This window comes from Periophthalmus magnuspinnatus, chromosome 18 (genome assembly GCF_009829125.3).
Source record: "Periophthalmus magnuspinnatus isolate fPerMag1 chromosome 18, fPerMag1.2.pri, whole genome shotgun sequence".
NCBI classification, from domain to species: domain Eukaryota; kingdom Metazoa; phylum Chordata; class Actinopteri; order Gobiiformes; family Gobiidae; genus Periophthalmus; species Periophthalmus magnuspinnatus.
In genome coordinates this window covers 15,869,845-15,889,285 of record NC_047143.1, presented here as the reverse complement: position 1 = coordinate 15,889,285, position 19,441 = coordinate 15,869,845, and the positions used below count along the sequence as shown (strand labels likewise).

Genomic DNA, 19,441 nt, shown 5'->3' with positions numbered 1-19,441 from the left:
ATTGCTTGTCCACATCAAGATGGATTGTGGTTGACGCTTGGCTTTACAGAGTGGCTGAATGTCCACTTTTGATTGGTTATAGCCCCCCAGCCCACAGGGTCAAGTCGGGAGAGAAGCGCTATGACTGCAAAGTACAAGCTCTGCTGTAGTGCTATAGTATCTGTGTACAGCCTGGTGCATTTGTGATTACTGTGGGAACTTGTTCTGACAATTTGGAAGAAAGGGTAGAGTTAAGGATGACTTTGTGGTATGGAACAGTTCATGTAATTCAAAAATATGAGCTGTTCAAATGTATATGCACTAGGAATAAACATAGGTATCCCATCATTTCATCTCAGTTACACAATATCTAATTTAGGTTTGGTGTCTGAAAAGTAAAACTTCAATTTGATTAGCTGAAAACACTACTACTTCAGTGCACCAACATTTAAACATACTTTTGGTTATTCAACATAAAAGTTAGGAATGTACTGATTCAGCTTTTTTAGTTCCGATACAGATGTTGATACTGGCTTTAAGTATCTGCCAATACGCAATATCAACTGATACTAGGGGAGAGAGACTGAAAATATAATTTGCTTCCTATGAATGTGTTTTATAGCTGTTATTTATCATTTAAAGTAACTATAAAAAAAAATAAAAAATAATAATAATAATAATAATAATATTACGAGATGTTTTGAGCCAACAATGGCCAGTAAAAAGTCTTATTACACCACTGAAATGGGATATCAATTGAACAGATATCTTAGAACAATATCCAATACCAGTTTCCTATCGGCACGTCCCTTCCATTGCTCATATAGGCTATGACAGCATTGATGAGGGAAATGACATTGTGTCTGGGGATAAAAATTGCAACCTTCTTGTTTTGTGACAGGAATCAAGAGTCATAACCACTGTATCACCGTGTTATGACAACCTTATATTGACACATCCTTTATTTTGATACTGCAATATTACCTCACTTCTCCTGTATAGATGTGTTCCATGAGTAAGATATCATACGCTCTTGCAGACATAGCGAGAGCAACTTCTGAGCAGCGGAGAGGTGAACTTACATCTAGCATGGAGCGAGCCCACTTTTATCTTGAAGCAGAATATGTGAAGAATGGTGACTGCTCTGCGAGAGAGGAGGCCTTTTCAATATTTTATCAGCACACGGGAAGGGAGGCATCAAAAGTTGGGTTTTATTTTTGTCATTTTGGGCTCGCTGACACCCACAAAAGCTGCAAATAATGAGGTCGTGTGGAGTGGGAGATAGCATGTGGAGAGTGGGGCTTCATCTTTTATGGCGCCTTTATACCTATATATTTAGCTGTACTGGCTCAAGACATATTATGCGATTTGGAGTCTAGTTCCTGATTGAGCTGTTGTGGAGTCAATTCCGCATCTTTGGGCAAAGTATGTAAAGTCTACTACATTTTTTCTAACAAGTCCTAGAATTAAAAAATGAAAAAAATGAAATAGTAGCTACTAAGACGGCCTACTGGGAGACAAGCTGGTAGATGTATACTTTGAAGTGCACGGCATACTGCTTATGTGAGACCCAGATAATGTTAACACATTCTGTAAAAAATTAGATGGTCCCAGTCATGAAGCTAGCCATACAGAAATGTTAATCAAAAGTCAATATAAATAAATACACACACACACATATGTATGTATATATATATATATATATATATATATATATATATATATATATATATATATATATATATATATATATATATATATATACATACAAAGAATGGAAGTTAAGGACTATTGGTTTGTATGATTCGAGCAGTTTCTTTTTCCTGTATCCATGGCGACTGGTCCCCTGGTCACTGCTGTAATGTTGCAAGACACAAAGTGCATGGGGACAGAAAAGGGACACTTTTCTAGAAGGTGCCCTTTTCCATTTGTATGCTAGTCAACTTTACAGTGACCTTACAGAGCCCTCCCTGTGTGCATTATTTAAAATATTGCTTACTATATCGACTCTCTGATGCTTCCCTCTAATTAGACACCTAATATTGGCCTGTCCACCTCAGATATGATGAATGCGGCCAGCACAGATTGCTAACGGAAATCCTTTAGTGGCGCAAGAAATCTGATGGTGATGCAAAAAATAAAGAAGCCGATCCAAAATGGCCTCCCCTGCTTTCCTTCCAAAGTATTTGTAAGTGCATGTAACTAACAGATTCCCAGTGTTCAGAAGAGCATGAACTGTGTTGCCGTGCCAGGGTATTCAGGGTATTCAATCCCCCTGGACTTAATTGGTTTTATGTGACCCGTTGGCACATTCGCAGCAGCGTATTATAGCCGTGCTGAGGGAACTGTAATTCTTGTCATGGAAATTTATGAGCAATATAAGCGAATGTATAAGGATGAACTGTGTGCACCTTAGTGTTAGGCATAGGGGAGCCTGTGCCAACAGACTGCAAGAAAAAAAAAAAAAGGGTCCTAGAATTTACTTTCTAGAATTCACCTAGTAAGGATAAATACTACCTTGAATATTAGCAGCCCAGCTAAAATGCAAAAATAAGTTGGTCAATGACACAATCAAAAGCAATTACACTACATAAAGTACAAAAATCAAGCTAACTCCAGAGTTCTCAAAAGTATCAGAAATCAGTTACAGGTACTAATTGATAGTAAAACTACTACAGAAACTACATAAATATTTGAGCAAGTATCAGTAGTTGCTACTCCAGACAGGCTAGGTTAAGTAAGCAAGTCAATGCAACCAAAAGTAGTCCAATAGTCCTATGTCGTCAGTGTAAGTAAATTGTTGAGTCTAAATTGACCAAAAAATAATTTCAAATTGAAGTCTTTCATTTAGTTAATTCAATAACCACCAATTCCAGTTAGGGCTATCCAAAGTATTGAAAATCTGATACTATCTGATACTAAAACGAGAAACTCAAAAATCAATATTAAAAAGTCATATCCACAGGACAGAAATGAATCTTTCCTGAATAGCTTTAGAATGATCTTAAGTATAAGACCATATATACCTGGACACCTGAGGGATACACATAACCATAAATAATCCTAATCAGATATAGCAACATAAAAGGTAGTACTATTATTTTACTGTTGAAAATGACATTTTACTGTTTAAATAAAGAGTGTTTGTTATTATTATTATTATTATTATTATTATTATTATTATTATTATTATTATTATTATTATTATTATTATTGTATTATCACCATGGTATCAGAATAGGTATAGAGTATTGAGTCTATTCCTTAGTACAGAAATAATCGAGTTTGAAATTTTAGTATTATCACAAAACTATGTCCAATAACACAGTAAAGGTAACAAGTATCTAAGATGAACCATATTTAGTGACCTACTTGAAAGCTAACACAAAATTCATTCTTCATACAACTTTTCTAGGGCATGCTTCCAACCTACTTCAAACTGCTCTACCAATTACTATAAGCACCCTAATGAGATTGATCAGTGCCGCTGTGGTTGCTTAAGATAAGAAGTAATTCCAGACCAACCTGTTTGGTGCTATAAAGCAATGGGGAGGAACAGGAGCTGGGGAGGAGGCATAGAGAAAGAGAGCCTATCGATCAACGTGCCTGTCAATATGGGCTTCTCTCTGGAGAGTGGAGTGACACAAAATAAGCTAGGCTACATTTATTAGGCCACCGCGCTAGTGGGAGGCTGATGGCTTTTCCAGATCGAAATGCACTTAATGTCCATATGCAGACTACTCATGTACGCTCCATCTGTGCCAAGTGGCCGGAGACGTGCACCAATTTAGCAAGTACGCAAAGCCGCGGACCGGAATGCTAAGCTCAAGCATAAAACAGGAAATCACAGTGGGATGGGGTGTATCGAGCAGTGGCAGAGTTTATAATATTATGGGTATTAGAGAGTGTGTTTACACTTCCAATGGGTGTGTTACTAAAAGCAATGGGGTGGAGGGGATGATTGGTAAAACATAAGACTAAGTTTGTGTAAACATAGCATTCAGTAATAATTGTGCGATGGAATTAAACTTCTATGAAATACATTGCATTTATGTGGAAATTTTATTGCAATAGGCCAATTATGTGAGATTGATGTGGAGGCAAGTGAAAATTGTAGAAGAGTTAGTTTTGTACCTGCTTTTACGTCAAGGTCTTTAAAATTACTTAGGCAAACCAAATGAATAAAAGTTAGCATGACAAAAAGATATCTAAAGTGGTCATTGGATCTGGTGAACATGCATATATAGCAAGATAGTGTTGTCACAATACTAAGGGAAAGGGTCAATACACTATAGTATTTTTTATACCACAGTGCTAATAAGAAGGAAAGGTCCAATTTATCTCTTTTTATGTAAATGTATTTCACTATTGATACTTGTTAAGTATCTAGTTTTGATGCTAGTTTTAGAATCAATTAGTAAACAGTTTCTGTTATTACAAGTCAATTCAAAATGGTTTATTCTGTACAAAATCCAAACCAATATCATTAAGTTACATGATAAACCTATGGTGCCTCTAGTTAAACGTTTCTTTTCAATATTCAAAAAGATATATTTAATGGATGTTTTGCATGATTTTCAAACATGGCTCATATTCACCCAATAATTTATTATTTAGTATCATTTACATTCCCTACTCCTACTCTGATGATAATGACTGGGTTTAGCCCTGTGACACTGCAATTGACTGTGCAGCCAATATGGGCCAATCTGAAATATTTATCACGGAAACAAACCCATGGCACCTACAGCAAACACTCAACCTTCACAACACTACCAATACTGTCTGGGAATTGAAAACATAACCTTCTCACTATGTGGTACCAAACTACACAATGTCTCAAACTACTATACAGAAAGCACAGGCTAGTTGATGTATCTTCTACAGAAATGAATAGCACTGGAGGCTTATTGGATCGTGCCCTTAATTCTAAATGAGATTCCACTGTCAGCCCTTGATCCCCTAGTCTATTACTTTTATAGCCTATGCGTTGCCAGTGTCACAAAGCACTGCTTGGGTCCCATATCATTGCATCTATGCCATTCATTACAATGACAGCTTATTAATGGTAATAAAAAAAACAATCAAATCAAAGAAATTAAAGGCGCTTAAAGATGTGAAAAACGGAACTAGTTAATTGTAAATGGTTTGCAGTGGTCCCAAGTTTTTCCTCACTTGCATTATGCATTCTGAGTATCCTAATCTTTTATTAAAAAAATAAAAATAAATCAGATACAGGACCTTTAAAAACAAAATGGCATCCAATTGAGTGGGAATGCTTAATACTTGCAGAGGAGAGGTGACAAAGGGAATTAGGATGGCTAAAATTAACCCGGCATGAAGGAGAGGTGAACGGCTCCCTTTTCCTTCTCAGTATTTTAATGAATTTTAAATGGCCTCGAAGCAAATCCCATAACTGAAATTTCACTTCCGACCTAGCAGGCTACATACTGGGTTTTTCGATGGTTCACAGGAGAGGCAGGTAGGGGAGGTGAAGGGCATGTTCGATCAATGGTCTCTCATATATCGCGCTGGGACTTCTATTTGCAGAAAGGGGGCCAAAGGGAAGCGCCCATGGAGAGGTGGGAGGAATTGAAAATAAAGAAGACAAAATGGATGGCATGATGTATGAATGTGTGGTGGAATGGGTGAACCTTCAATAGGTGCTGAAAGTACACGATAAATACCAGCAATAGCTAATTTTTTTGTCATTTACATAGCTATGAAATGAAGACAGATATTAAAAACAAAAACAAAAAAACATTTAGGCATGTTTAAAGGCCAATGACATTTCATATGTTATTGGCCTTTAAACATGTTTATACAGACTGACATCAATCTGGTCCCCATGTCCTCCTGAGGTCAAACATGATCGTGGAGTCAGATACGTTCATACATACGTTCACACACATGCTCACTGGTCACCTATGATTTACAAATAAAATCAAATTTATCTCACCTCAGATTAATAGTGTAGTGTGATGTGTAGTGCCTTGCTCAGTGATTCTGCAGAAATCCACAATATTTTTCAGCCCTGTGTGATTATTGGCTTTTTTTTTTTTTTTTCCTACGGACCCCGCATGTCCTCAATTGAATAATCCACCTGTCAATCATGCCCATTTGAAAACAGGAAGTTTTACAGGTGACCAGACTCACACCTTCATAATTTTGGATCCCAGGCAACTTTAAACCTGCTCTTGAGTACCTTTGTCATTTCTGATTTTTACAACTTAAAACAATGCCTATCTACAGACTATCTCATTCCCACAAATGCACTCCATATACTAGGGTCCAGGGTTAGGTTGACATCTATAGGCAACAGAAAATTACTATTAAAAAGCAAATCACAACCAGGGTTAGCAACTTTTTCTGACATGCTAAACCAGCTTCCAATTGTAATGACTATGATGTGATGGTAGAAATGCTTAGAACAGTTTAGCAATGTTAAATGCAACTCCAGATATGTTTTGGATGAGGGAACAGTATTATAATATGGTTAAAATGTAAAAAAAAAAAAAAAAAAAAAAGTACATTTGTGTGTCAATATTATGCATCCTTAAGGATAACATGGGTGAATGAGGAATGATATGTTGTGTGCAAAGAGGTGCAAGATGGGGCATACCTGTCTAATCCCACAGCCCTATTCTTAAAACACAATATTGGATAAACCACACTTCATGCAGAATGCAAAACAATGAAGAAACATGTTTAAAATTTTATCCCGACCTCACCTCAATCTGATATATTTTTCTTCAAACCACAGATAAGGCAATGCTTTGGGACATCTAGTTTGCAAACACATGAACGGACATGACAAAAGTGAATTATTCAACAGCTGCTATATTGCTGCGGGAGGCACTTTTTGCACCATTCCGAATGGTGCGGCGCAGGTCACTTGGTCCGCGGTGACATTTCCCTCCCACCTTTCCTTTTAAAAGCTTTTACAGTAGGGAATGTTTTGTCAGGCCTGGCTGAATGCGCTCCCTCCGCGATACACGCCAGCTGACTGGGCAGCCCGAGCTATTTACAAAGAGAAGCCAGGACATGAATAATGAAACAAGTGCCAAACATGAGGAAGGAGGACCGGGAAGAGGCAATGCAAAAGGTATTGCGAAATGTATGTGTACCTTCAAAGAACTTGTTCATCTTTTTAATCCTTTTTTTTTTTTTTTTTAAGATAGATAAGCTTTATTGTCTGTCCCAGCAGATGAGACAAATTTTTCTTTGACAAGGCACAAGATTCATGATAAAAATGTCATTCCTAACTTACATTTAAAAACACATCACAATAAAAATGTAGAATCTTGAAAATTAGACTAGGCTGGTATGCTGTCATCATTGTCCAACACAAGCACATCACCAACACACAATGTTGGTCATTTTTGGCAGTGGGAAGGCTACTTTACTCCAAAGCATGTCAATATAGATATAACCTTTCACCCCCAGCCAAATATTTACTATTAATTGAAAGTATGCATATGCTGATTATCGTAAATCCCCTCTGTGTAACTTTTTAGTAAAAAAAAAGTTACACATTGTTTATCATTTTGAATGTTTTCATAGATTTGACTGAAAAAGGTAGAAAAACATGCGTCCTTACTTTCAGCTAGCTTGCAAATCCATTATAGTATAAATATACTTGTTTTCTGCATACATGTATTTTATGACATGTACACTTTTTATGACATGAACCTATCTGGGGACAGCAGGTGGAAATTTGCTATAATCTGGCACAAAGATATTACCTCTTTTGTGTGGGTCATTATTTTTATATGCATTGTCCTTGATAGATAAACAAACAACTACCTTTGACCTGGAGGAGAGCCTGCACTTGCTTTCTTTTCCATGGGAATGTTGTTCTGTTGGCTAAAATATTCCACAGTATGGCATAAAACATATTTCTGTCCATAGTGTGGAAGCCAGACCAATCCACATTTATTTGGCCACCCTATTCTCATTAATCTTGCAGCCCTAAAGCAACTTCTTGTAATGAAATAGCTGTAATCATTTTGAGCAAAACAAATTAGACTATTGAGTAATAACAGTATGACGAGGAAATAAATCTCGAATTAAGATAATTCTTCCGTACAACATCAAATAAATAAATCACTGAAGAGAAGCACCACATGTCAAAATCAATCCAACACAATTCATTTAGACTGTTTGAGCCACGTTCGATTCTCCTCTGTAAATATTGAAGTTTCTTGTTGATTTTGGGCAAACAGGCATTAGCACGGGGACATGAATTTGGAGTGCTAGTGGATGCACTGAGATGGCACTAGCTTGTTGCCGTCGCTGTGGGTTACTAATGGGCTTTAGCTTTAGCCCAAGGACGCCCGGACTACTTTTTTACGCCCATGTGCACGGCTTGTATCGATCCCTGTCACTCCCTGCATAGACTCTACTGACAGACGTGCTGCTGCATGCCCAAACACTGATTACAACAGTTAAGAGACAGGATTTGGAGCAATAAGCAAATGATGACAGAAATGAGGTTTGGATTGGTCAAATCAAAAGCAACAAACCTCTTAAAATGAAAAGCTACTGATTTAGTACATGGTATAGTGTCCATTCAGTGCAGTTTTTCTATATTTTCTCTCACTATTGCATTTTTCAAAAATCTTAAGATACCTAAGCTGCAAACATTGGCTCTATGGGGAATAAAGAACTTAACTTGGCAAAGAAAAATGATTCCCAGGGACTATAGCTAGATTTTTCACGACTAAAGCAGTACCTTTGTAGTGCTGACTTGAACAACGAAAGCCAGCCTGGTAATGCCCACTATCATACTCTAGAGACCCTATTACACTGCAACAGTAGTTGATACCAGTAGTTGATACTTTGAAACTGACTACTACTACTACTACTACTACTACTACTACTACTACTACTACTACTACTAATACTACTACTACTAATAATAATAATAATAATAATAATAATAACAAAACATTTAGCTTTAATAATAATAATGTTTTCCAGAGTTGCTTTACAATGTTATGCATTATTCATTCTCACCAGACTCTGTGATGGTAAACTACTATTGTAGCCACAGCTCCCCCCGAGGCATGCTGACAGAAGCAAGGCTGCCAATCTGCACAATTGGCTTGCCTAAGAACACCACAACTGTTTTTTTTTGTCACTGGTGCCCCATTGTGGCACCTGGAATTCACAGCGGTCTCCCGGCTCTGATTGCTTCTGAGATCTATCAAATTCAGACTTTGACAAGGAGGTTTTTACAAATACGGGTCATTTAGTTTGGATAAATTTTAAACGTGTACATTTTTTCTTTTGCAACATTATTTCTCTGTGAAGTATACTGTACATTACAGCATATGGCATGCAGTTCCTAAATACTCTAAATACCCCTCAATACTCTACTCTAAATGAAGGTTAAAGTACACTATTTCACCCTAACAGAAATGTATTGTTTGCGGTGTATGACTACAATGGCACCGAGGTACCTTTCTCTAGATTAGGGCTGCAACCAATGTAGACTTCTAAACTGAGAATATTTACTAATAAAAGTCCAAAATTGTTTTTTCTTTTTAACATTTTGATAACAATGCAAATGTCTTTGTTGCCCTACTCTAGATCTTGACCAATGTCTTTTGTCATCAGTACCTATCTGGAGGATAGGCCTACTGTGTTTGTCAGATTATCATTATTGTTTTCATCCCCCCACCCCAAGAATTTCATGATAAACTGAAGCACTGCCTCACCCTGCAAACTCTCTCCCATTTCTCACACCTTTTTCTGACTTTAGCCTTGGCCATATCTCCGTGGCTCTAACCCCCCTTGTGGTCCCTCCCTTCTGTCCCCTTGCCACTGGCCCGTAATGGAATTTCCCAAGTGGAAAACGCCATGGCCATTCCGAAGCAGCACAGAATCAGCTGGCCACTCAGGTGAAAAATGATACTTCTGCAAAAGGGAGATAAATCACCAATATCTTTCACAGTACTTCCTCTTGGAATTAATATACATCGCGCATCCATAGATTCAAGCACTTGACATTTTAATATATTTTCGCCTCTCCCCTATCCCCAAAGCCTTTTTTTTTCATCCATTTTTAAATTAGATCCAGTGAGATGTCTTATTGATATTTAGTCCCCATAGTGTAACCGTGGAGATATTATTTACTGTCGGGGGTATAAGGTGCTATTGTTGTCCCTTTATAGCACCTTTTCACAAGCCATTAAACTTCTAAAACCCACAATGGTAGTTAATGGAGTCGTATGTGGATACAGGGATAATGCTGTGGTAGAATACAATGGAGGTTAACTCAATAGAACAGAAAAGTACCCATGCAATGTTGAAGGATAGTATTCAAACTGGTTACACAGTAAAAAACATAATGGCTAGGTTATATTGACTGAAAATTAACTTTGTATTGAGTACTTTTGACAAGATTTTATTTAGAAAGTAGGTGTTTCAAGCAAAGCTATGTAGCCATAGAGTAAAATTTTTAATACATTTTTATACTCAAAATGTATTTATTCTTTCTTTTCTTTTTTTTGGACAATTAAATCCAAGTCATTGTAAAGAGGGGTATCACACTTCTACGGGGTATTAACTGCTATCACATAACATATTTAGATCAACATGTTAACTTTTATTGTTTTGAAAATGCTCTATTTGCCGAAAAGCAATGTATTAACATGTTTAGTAAATTTCATTATTGATTTTGACGTCCTTTTGCTCCCTGCACTATGTCACTTCCCCTTCAGAGCGCTATCATAGTACAATCAGTGTGCATGCCATTGCCAAGCATGGGTTACGTAAGCTTGTAGGCTGAGCTTTGGATAGAATTGTACTGCCCAGGAGAGATTGCAAAAACTCACTGATTTGAAAGAAGTTATGATCAAGCAATCAAACACCTGCTTTGAAACTTAATTTTCTATCTTTGAAATTACACCCGCAAAGATTTTCCAGATTTTCCTCTTCCAGAAAAATGCCCACTGCGGAACATTTACCATCACTTCCACAATGGTATCTAATAGAGTGGCAGAGATGGGTTTTAATGCAGTGTCAGCTCTAAGTGGGGGTTTCCGGGGTGAAGTTATTATATTGTCTCTTCTTTTTGTAGCTTTTGATTTGCGTTCTCCAGCGAGCGGTAACGCAGGGACAGGCTCGGAGCGGATGAAAGCGATCAGGAGAGAGATGTGAAGGGTAGACAGAAATGGAGGAGAGAAGAGATAGAGAGAGAGAGGGAAGAGGGGTGGTTGAGAAGGATGAAAATGAAAGATGGAGGGACAGAAGAGGGGGGAGAGGAGGGGAGAAATGAAAGAGAAAAGAGGGAAATAGAAGACAGTAAAGAGAAATATGAGAGTGAGAGGGCGGGAGAGAATGAAGAAAGAGAGAATGAAAAGATAGAAAACAGAGAGGGAGTGAAGGGGGATGGATTGAAGTGAGAGCTTGAGAGAAGAGAGAGGTAGAGAGATGAAGAGAGAAAAGAGACAGGTGGTAGAGACCATTTAAAAAGATGGAGGAGAGGGAATTATTGAGAAGAGAAAGTAGAGAAAGCAAAGAAAAGGGCAGGGGAAAATGTAGTGTGTTTGAGGACATAAGGATTGGGGAGGGACAGGACAAGATGGAGGGATAAAGAGAGAGAGGGTTGAGTGTTCATAAACCTGCTCCAACAGCGCAGCATTGGAATGGATAATGAATAACGTCCTCCATTTCTTTCTTTTTTGAATAAGCATTTCTCCCTCACTCGTTCTCTCTCTCTATCTCATCTCACTCAAAATCTCTTTGAGTTTGTGTTCTCAAAGCATTTTGGAAATGTGTCTGGAATGTGCAAATAAAAGATTCAACCTTTAGAGAAAACCTTTCAGTACAATTCTGACTATTGCTTTGAAAACCATGAGGAAATGAAGGCATAAAAAACAAAAGATTTTTTTTCATAGTTATGCAGTGGTGGAAGGTGAAGTACCATACTTGAGTAGAATTTTTAGGAATCTTCTTTACTTAAGTACATTTTACAGTGAATACTTTTTAGTTTTACTTTCTACCCCACTAAAGTAAAAAATACTTTTCATATGATTGGAGGGGTTATATTTTTACGATGTTTGTGGTAACATCCTGACTAAAGTTTTCAATTCCAAGTGTCGATTTTGGGCAAACAAAAATAAATTCACAAAATAAGAATTCATAAGAAAAATTTGTGTTGTTACTGTTGACCAAATTATGGACCTTTTTTTTTTTTTTCAATATCACTACATCCCTTCCATCATATGTCCATATGCAATGGACCGCTGATGGAATGGTGACTACTTTTCACACTATTATAATTCAAATTTCAAAAAGTTTCTTGTTGCTAATGCTAATGTTTTCCTGGACTGGTTTTACCCCCTATACATTTATAAATAATTATTTTATCATCCTTTATCATTATCACCCATATACTGCCTATGCCACTGCATGCATTACAAATCCTTCTTCTAATAGCGTTTCCTTGCATATATATCTGATCTCTTCTGTCTTTGGGGATCTAAGTTTAGCATGTAGCTGTGTTCTGCACTATGTTATCACCCGGGCATTCACTTTGGAGTTGTAATTAGCATAAGCTTACAAAACAAAACAAAGCAGATAAGGCCAGACAGTTGTTTAACTCTGGAAAGCATTTCAAGCATCCAAACGTTACTTTATGTCACACAGCGTGACACCGGCACCGCCTTTGAGTCAAAATTCAAGGAAAAAATTGAAATATTAATGGTTTGATTACAATACATACACTGTAATGAGTTGCACCATTGTCTTAACAATATATTATAGCCATTTTAATAAGGGTATGAAATACAGTCCAGATAGGGTGAGACTGCTTTATTGTGCTTTGATATCTGTCAAAGATGCTATCAAAAACACTTTGCATGATAACCCTTGGAGATATTATGGTCACATTTTTATATAGCTCTTTTTCACCTTCAAGGCACTCACCTATTCACACACATATTCATACACCAATGTACGCAGACACTAGGGTGAGATGGGTTAAGTGTCTTGCCAAAGAACCGAACCACAGCATTCATCTAAGGGAGCTGAAATCGCACCACCATGTCGGTCAGTGGATCTGACCACTCCAACCAATGATATTTATGTCAAGTGTGGGATTCAAGCTGCTAACTTTCAGATGAGTGGACAAACTACCAACTGAGCTAGGGTCGCCCCGCTTGGAATGTTACACAGTATGGCATTAAACACACTGTATCTATCTCCATGGAGACAAGCAGGTAACCATGTGTTTCAATTACATATGTAAAAATGCTGCTGTCAATACTGCCTGCTGAGTGGTGGACTGGCTTCAACACTTTTCTTGGGTCGCTCCAGATCCCTCATCCTGTGGTTGGCCCATCACTCTCCCGTTCTACACGGCGGCTGGATCACTGTGAACAGCTCACCTTAGATAGACGCATTCTCTGTTGAACTGTGCGTATGTGTGTTGCAAAATTCCAAGACAGCGGGAGGTCACTAACGACCAACCGTTTGGTTTTGATTGTAACTCGAACACCAGGCCATTTTGTGGTTCAGATCTGTGGAGAGGTGAAACCACTTGTCCATTTTGGCAATGAAAACCTATTAATTAAAGACAAAAAGGTTTAATGCCATATTGTGGAATATTCCAGACAGTACAGGAATTTGTATTAGCATTAATTCGAAAGCTATTGTAGCCAATAACTCAATCAACCAATGACCCATACTAATACATTCTTATATTGGGAAGATGGGTGAAATGTCTTGCCCAAGGGTACAAATACAGAATGGACTATAAATAAACAGTTAATAAAATGATTACTGTAGTTCATCTCCGCATCCCAGCTCCATGTATTTGTCATAGAATTAAGATTCAAAACTACCATTTTCATTTGCATTTATTCAATCCTTCTGAACCAGAAAGATTAAGCATAATGCTTCCTAAGAGAGCAGAGTCCACATAACTCACTAACCCTGAGGAGAGACACGCTTTAGATAATTTATACAATTAATTTATGATCACAGTTTCAGTTACAAGTTCATACAGTGGAGAGGAGGGAATCAGAGGGAGGGTAGAAAAGAGACCAAAATAATGGCTTCCTCAATTAAACATTTAGACAAAATGAAGTTACCAGGATGGTCAAGGTTGCCCTGTTTCTCCGAACTTGTTCTGGTCATTTTTTTTATTTCCTTTCACTATGAAGAATGTCTTGCAAATATCAAATATCTAATCTATCATGCAGCTAGGGGGTGCAAGAACGAATATAACTGTTTTCAACGAACTGTTAAATTAATAGAAAACAAAACAATGACACGTGTAATTTAAAAGACAGAAGGTTTTGGATTCATACTGTTGTTATATCATGAGCATCATGAGCATAATAATAATAATAAAAAAAAATAAATAAATACTTGTAACAATTCATATATGTGTTAAAGCTCCAGTTTTGTCCAGTTTTCAAATCTTGGAAAAGGCTACTCATTTTCTTATCTCATTGATAATTTGTAGAACTCAAATATACACATCAAATAGGCTAGTATACCTGTTGAATTTCATATATTTCTTCTGAACAAAATAATATGACATTTTCTCCAAAGATATACCAAGTAACTTTTCTGGCAGTTTCACAGTAATGGAGACAAGCAGTTGATACCAAGTTACAGGTCAGATCCTGCTCACAGTAAGAATGCATGTTTTCAAAGTATTTTTCTAAGCAATAAAACACCTGCAATTGAATAAAAACAGTAGTAACCTTTATTTCATACTGTGGGACATTCCAGACAATGCAATATCATCTCTATGTAGACATGCAGGTATACCCTGTATCAGTTCAAATCAATTAAACTGCTTTTTAGTGTAGCCTCAAAGGGCTTCATAAAACTGCTGAAAGTTACAAAACAGACAGAAAATTAGAAAATCAAACAACAAATCAGTTATTTGTCAATAAAAGACAAGGAGATCCAGCACCAGGAAAGTTACACAATGCACCTTTAAAGGCTGGCATGCAGTGGCACAGAGACAAGAGTAATGGGATTTGTTGGGGTAAATAAAGTGGTGGAAAGAGGTTGGGGAACATCTGTGAGAGAGGAGACAAGGTGAAGAGCACACTGTCAGGTGGACTTATCGACAGAAGGCCCACAGGGAGCGACCGGGGAATAGGTGTGCCGGCACATGTATGGACGTGTCAGTCCTGATGATGTGACATGTCAACTCCAGTAAAGGTCCCTCCACTCTGATGCCCCCAGGTACAATCGACAGTCTCCACACACTTTAGCCTATGTTTTAAAGAGAATGTACAAGAATTGGACCTGAGTTGTAAACAGTAGATGCATGGGCTCTAGAGATTTAATTTATGTAGTCAGTTCTATATAGAGTTATATATATTACAATTATGGGTTCACATTATTAAGCTTTTATGTTGTCTTTTAGTCAAATATGAAGTTCAAGTAAATACATGACCATGTTTCAGGGACATGAGTGCTTCAGTGGGTCAAAGTGTGGGGAAAAACATGAAAAAGTCAGGTGCTCTATTAGGATGATCAAATAATAAGCTTGATGAGGTGAGGATAGTTAGAACACAACAGTGTTCACAGACATATTGTGGTCAAATAAAAACCAATTGGTTAGTAACAGAGGATGGAGTCTTATATTATGTCTCCATACATGCAAACAAAGGAAACAAAGCTAGCCAGTAGGCCCATTCAAGCTGAATGATTATGCTAAGTAGGTCTAAAGCACATTGCAAACCTAGTGTAGCTCAATGGACCTAACCTACATACAGAAACTGTAAACAATAGCTGTTTACAGTTTCAGTGTAGTTATCCCCCTCCATTCACATAGATATAAGGCAGTGTCCACCAGCAATCTGACCAGAATGGAAGAAGTGGCATGCATGAGTAGCGAAACATCTTCACTCCTACCACTTTTTGTTCAGTTGACAAATTTAACTTTGGCTTTTACTATGGATCAGACCTAGACGACTGAGGGATTATATAGACATTACTAACAAATTGTTTCATCCAGTTAAAGACTGATTTATTTTTATGAAATCCTAACTTTCCTTTTGTAAACACATTGAATTAACAATAGTGTTCCAGCAACTTCAGAATTGGCACAAAAGTTTAGCATTAGCAGGGAGCCTTCAATGGCAAATTATTCAATTGTTTCTATAATTTCAACAAACCAACAAATCTGCCAAATTTGCCTTACATTTAAAGATAGAAAACACATGCACCTCAACTCAGATAACTTCATGAATGTAGCCCTTTCAAAATTCAAATACAGGTTTTATTTTATGTTTAGTCTGTTTAAACCTTTTTTTTGGAGTCTATGCTCAAATAAAACTGCACAAAAAAAAAAAAAAAATAAAAAAAAAAAAAAAAAAAAAAAAAAAAAAAAAATATATATATATATATATATATATATATATATATATATATATATATATATATATATATATAATGTGGTTTTCGTCCTGGTCGTGGAACACTGGACCAGCTCTATACTCTCCATCGGGTCCTCGAGGGCTCATGGGAGTATGCCCAACCAGTCCACATGTGTTTTGTGGATCTGGAGAAGGCATTCGACCGTGTCCCTCGTGGTGTCCTTTGGGGGGTGCTCTGGGAGTATGGGGTCCGGGGCTCTTTGCTAAGGGCTGTCCGGTCCCTGTATGACCGGAGCAGGAGCTGTGTTCGCATTGCCGGCAGTAAGTCAGACCTGTTCCCAGTGCATGTTGGACTCCGCCAGGGCTGCCCTTTGTCACCGGTTCTGTTCATTATATTTATGGACAGAATTTCTAGGCGCAGCCAGGGGCCGGAGGGGGCCTGGTTTGGGAACCACAGGATTTCATCTCTGCTGTTTGCAGATGATGTTGTCCTGATGGCTTCTTCAAGCCAGGACCTGCAGCAGGCACTGGGGCGGTTTGCAGCCGAGTGTGAAGCGGCTGGGATGAGAATCAGCTCCTCCAAATCCGAGGCCATGGTTCTCGACCGGAAAAAGGTGGTTTGCTCTCTCCGGGTGGGTGGTGAGTCTCTGCCCCAAGTGGAGGAGTTCAAGTATCTCGGGGTCTTGTTCACGAGTGAGGGAAGGATGGAGCGAGAGATTGACAGGCGGATCGGTGCAGCGTCTGCAGTGATGCGGTCGCTGTATCGGTCCGTTGTGGTAAAGAAGGAGCTGAGCCGGAAGGCGAAGCTCTCGATTTACCGGTCAATCTACGTTCCTACCCTCACCTATGGTCATGAGCTCTGGGTAATGACCGAAAGGACAAGATCGCGGATACAAGCGGCTGAAATGGGCTTCCTCCGCAGAGTGGCCGGGCGCACCCTTAGGGATAGGGTGAGGAGCTCGGTCACACGGGAGGAGCTCGGAGTAGAGCCGCTGCTCCTACACGTTGAGAGGAACCAGCTGAGGTGGCTCGGGCATCTGCTCAGGATGCCTCCTGGACGCCTCCCTAGGGAGGTGTTCTGGGCATGTCCCACCGGGAGGAGGCCCCGGGGAAGACCCAGGACACGCTGGAGGGACTATGTCTCTCGGCTGGCCTGGGAACGCCTTGGGGTCCCACCGGAGGAGCTGGAGGACGTGTCCGGGGTGAGGGAAGTCTGGGAGTCCCTGCTTAGACTGCTGCCCCCGCGACCCGGCCCCGGATAAGCAGAAGAAAATGGATGGATGGATGGATATATATATATATATATATATATATATATATATATATATATATATATATATATATATATATATATATATATATATATATATATATATAATGCACAATTCTACCTGCAACTGTTATCTTACTCCCAAATCCATTATCTAATATCTATTGTATTGTGGGGAGTAGAATCATCCCCAACGTACATGCTATTATTTCAGGTGGTCAGCACGAGCAATAAAAAAACTCTGCTTAGACTGCAGTTAATATAGACACTACCTGTTCTAAGATGTTAGCTTAATACGCCATCATTTTGGCAACTAGAGCACCGTACTGATGCTAAGTTTGCCTCGTTCGCAATTTGCAATCCAAGCTCTATGTGAATGAACAAATGGGCACAACAGGCCTAGAAAAAGACAACTAATGACCGATACCAGTGATTTTTTTAAGTTTTTTTTTTTTCAGTCCGATACAGATACTATGGTAAAGCATTGCAATACTGATACCAATGAGTCTTATATATTACATCAATACATTTAAATATATTATTTTCAATTTAGGTATCAATATTTGTTCATGAGTTGATACCTCTGTCAGTATTGATATAACAATATTTGATATTCATCACTAATAACCAATTCTGGAGGAAAGGGACAATGGAAATATTTTTACAAAGCTTGTGAGTTAGTTTGAGACAATGGATATAAATGATTGCCTTTCTAAAAATGGGTTATTACTGAAGGAAAGACGATGATTTGGATTTGCTCTCTTCAATTGCAGTGCAGTTAAAATCTGCAATGATATGCTCCACTAGCCCTCAAATTCACCAGCACAAACATGATTCTGAAAAAAAAATAAAAAAAAATAAAAAATTGAAATGAAATAACAACAAAACAACAACAAAAAAATAAAATAAAATGTCATTTTGCAATTTGCAGTTATTAAATAATACATGGAAACATCAGCAGCTATTTAATGAAAAATTTCAACAGAGAATATTATGTAATGTTATTTAGAATAAAAGTTGAAATTATATTCATGAGTGTAATTTTCCTTGTAATTACCTTATATAAAAATAAATTAATGAAACACTAATAACAGAGATTTGAAATAGTTAAGTATATTTTATATGTATGTATGTTTTGCACTGTAAGGTAGGGCATATTGGGTCACATTGGAGCATTTTTTTATGTCAATTGCCATGCTGTAATAAAGGCTTTTACAATTTTCTTAAATAACAAAGCGCCTAGGATTCTACAGATTATACCAAAAAGACAGAGCTGTTTTTCCCTTCCAAAGAACCACCCCTACCCCCACCCTCTACCCCATCTCCACCCTTCAATTGAGCACCTGTTTTTCAATTTTTTTGAAAGCCCTTAAAATTATTCTCATGCTTTTTATTTTTTGATAGGTTTTGCCATGACAGTTATGTTAATAGCCATGCTGTAATAAGGTCTTTTAAAATTTTCCTAAACAACAGAGTCTCTTGGATTTTTGTCTTTTGCTACACATACCCAAAAGACAGACTTGTTTTCCCTAATTTATACGTATTTGAATTTTATTTTACTCATCAGAAAAAGACAGCTAGCCTCAAAATGGTTAGAAAATCCAAACTTTTTCTATTTTATAAAAAAAAAAAAAAAAAACAAAAAAAAAAAAAAAAAAAAACAAACAAACATTGGAGATATGAGTGTCTGTAAACTCTCAATAGGTTACTATCAGCTCCAACATGAAAACATGAAAACATGTTGTAAATTACAACGCTCCTGGCTCTTTATATGAAATGAATGAAAATGCCAGGGCCATTTGTTTTCGACTGTGATTATTATGTTGATGTATGTTAA

At 37.7% G+C, this 19,441-nt stretch overlaps 1 protein-coding gene across 8 annotated transcripts in view; it reads right to left on the bottom strand.

Annotated features, from left to right (window-relative positions):
- nrxn2b (neurexin 2b) overlaps positions 1-19,441 on the bottom strand; it is a 1,142,582-nt gene that overhangs the window by 477,751 nt on the left and 645,390 nt on the right. The gene's annotated exons all lie outside the window — the stretch shown is intronic.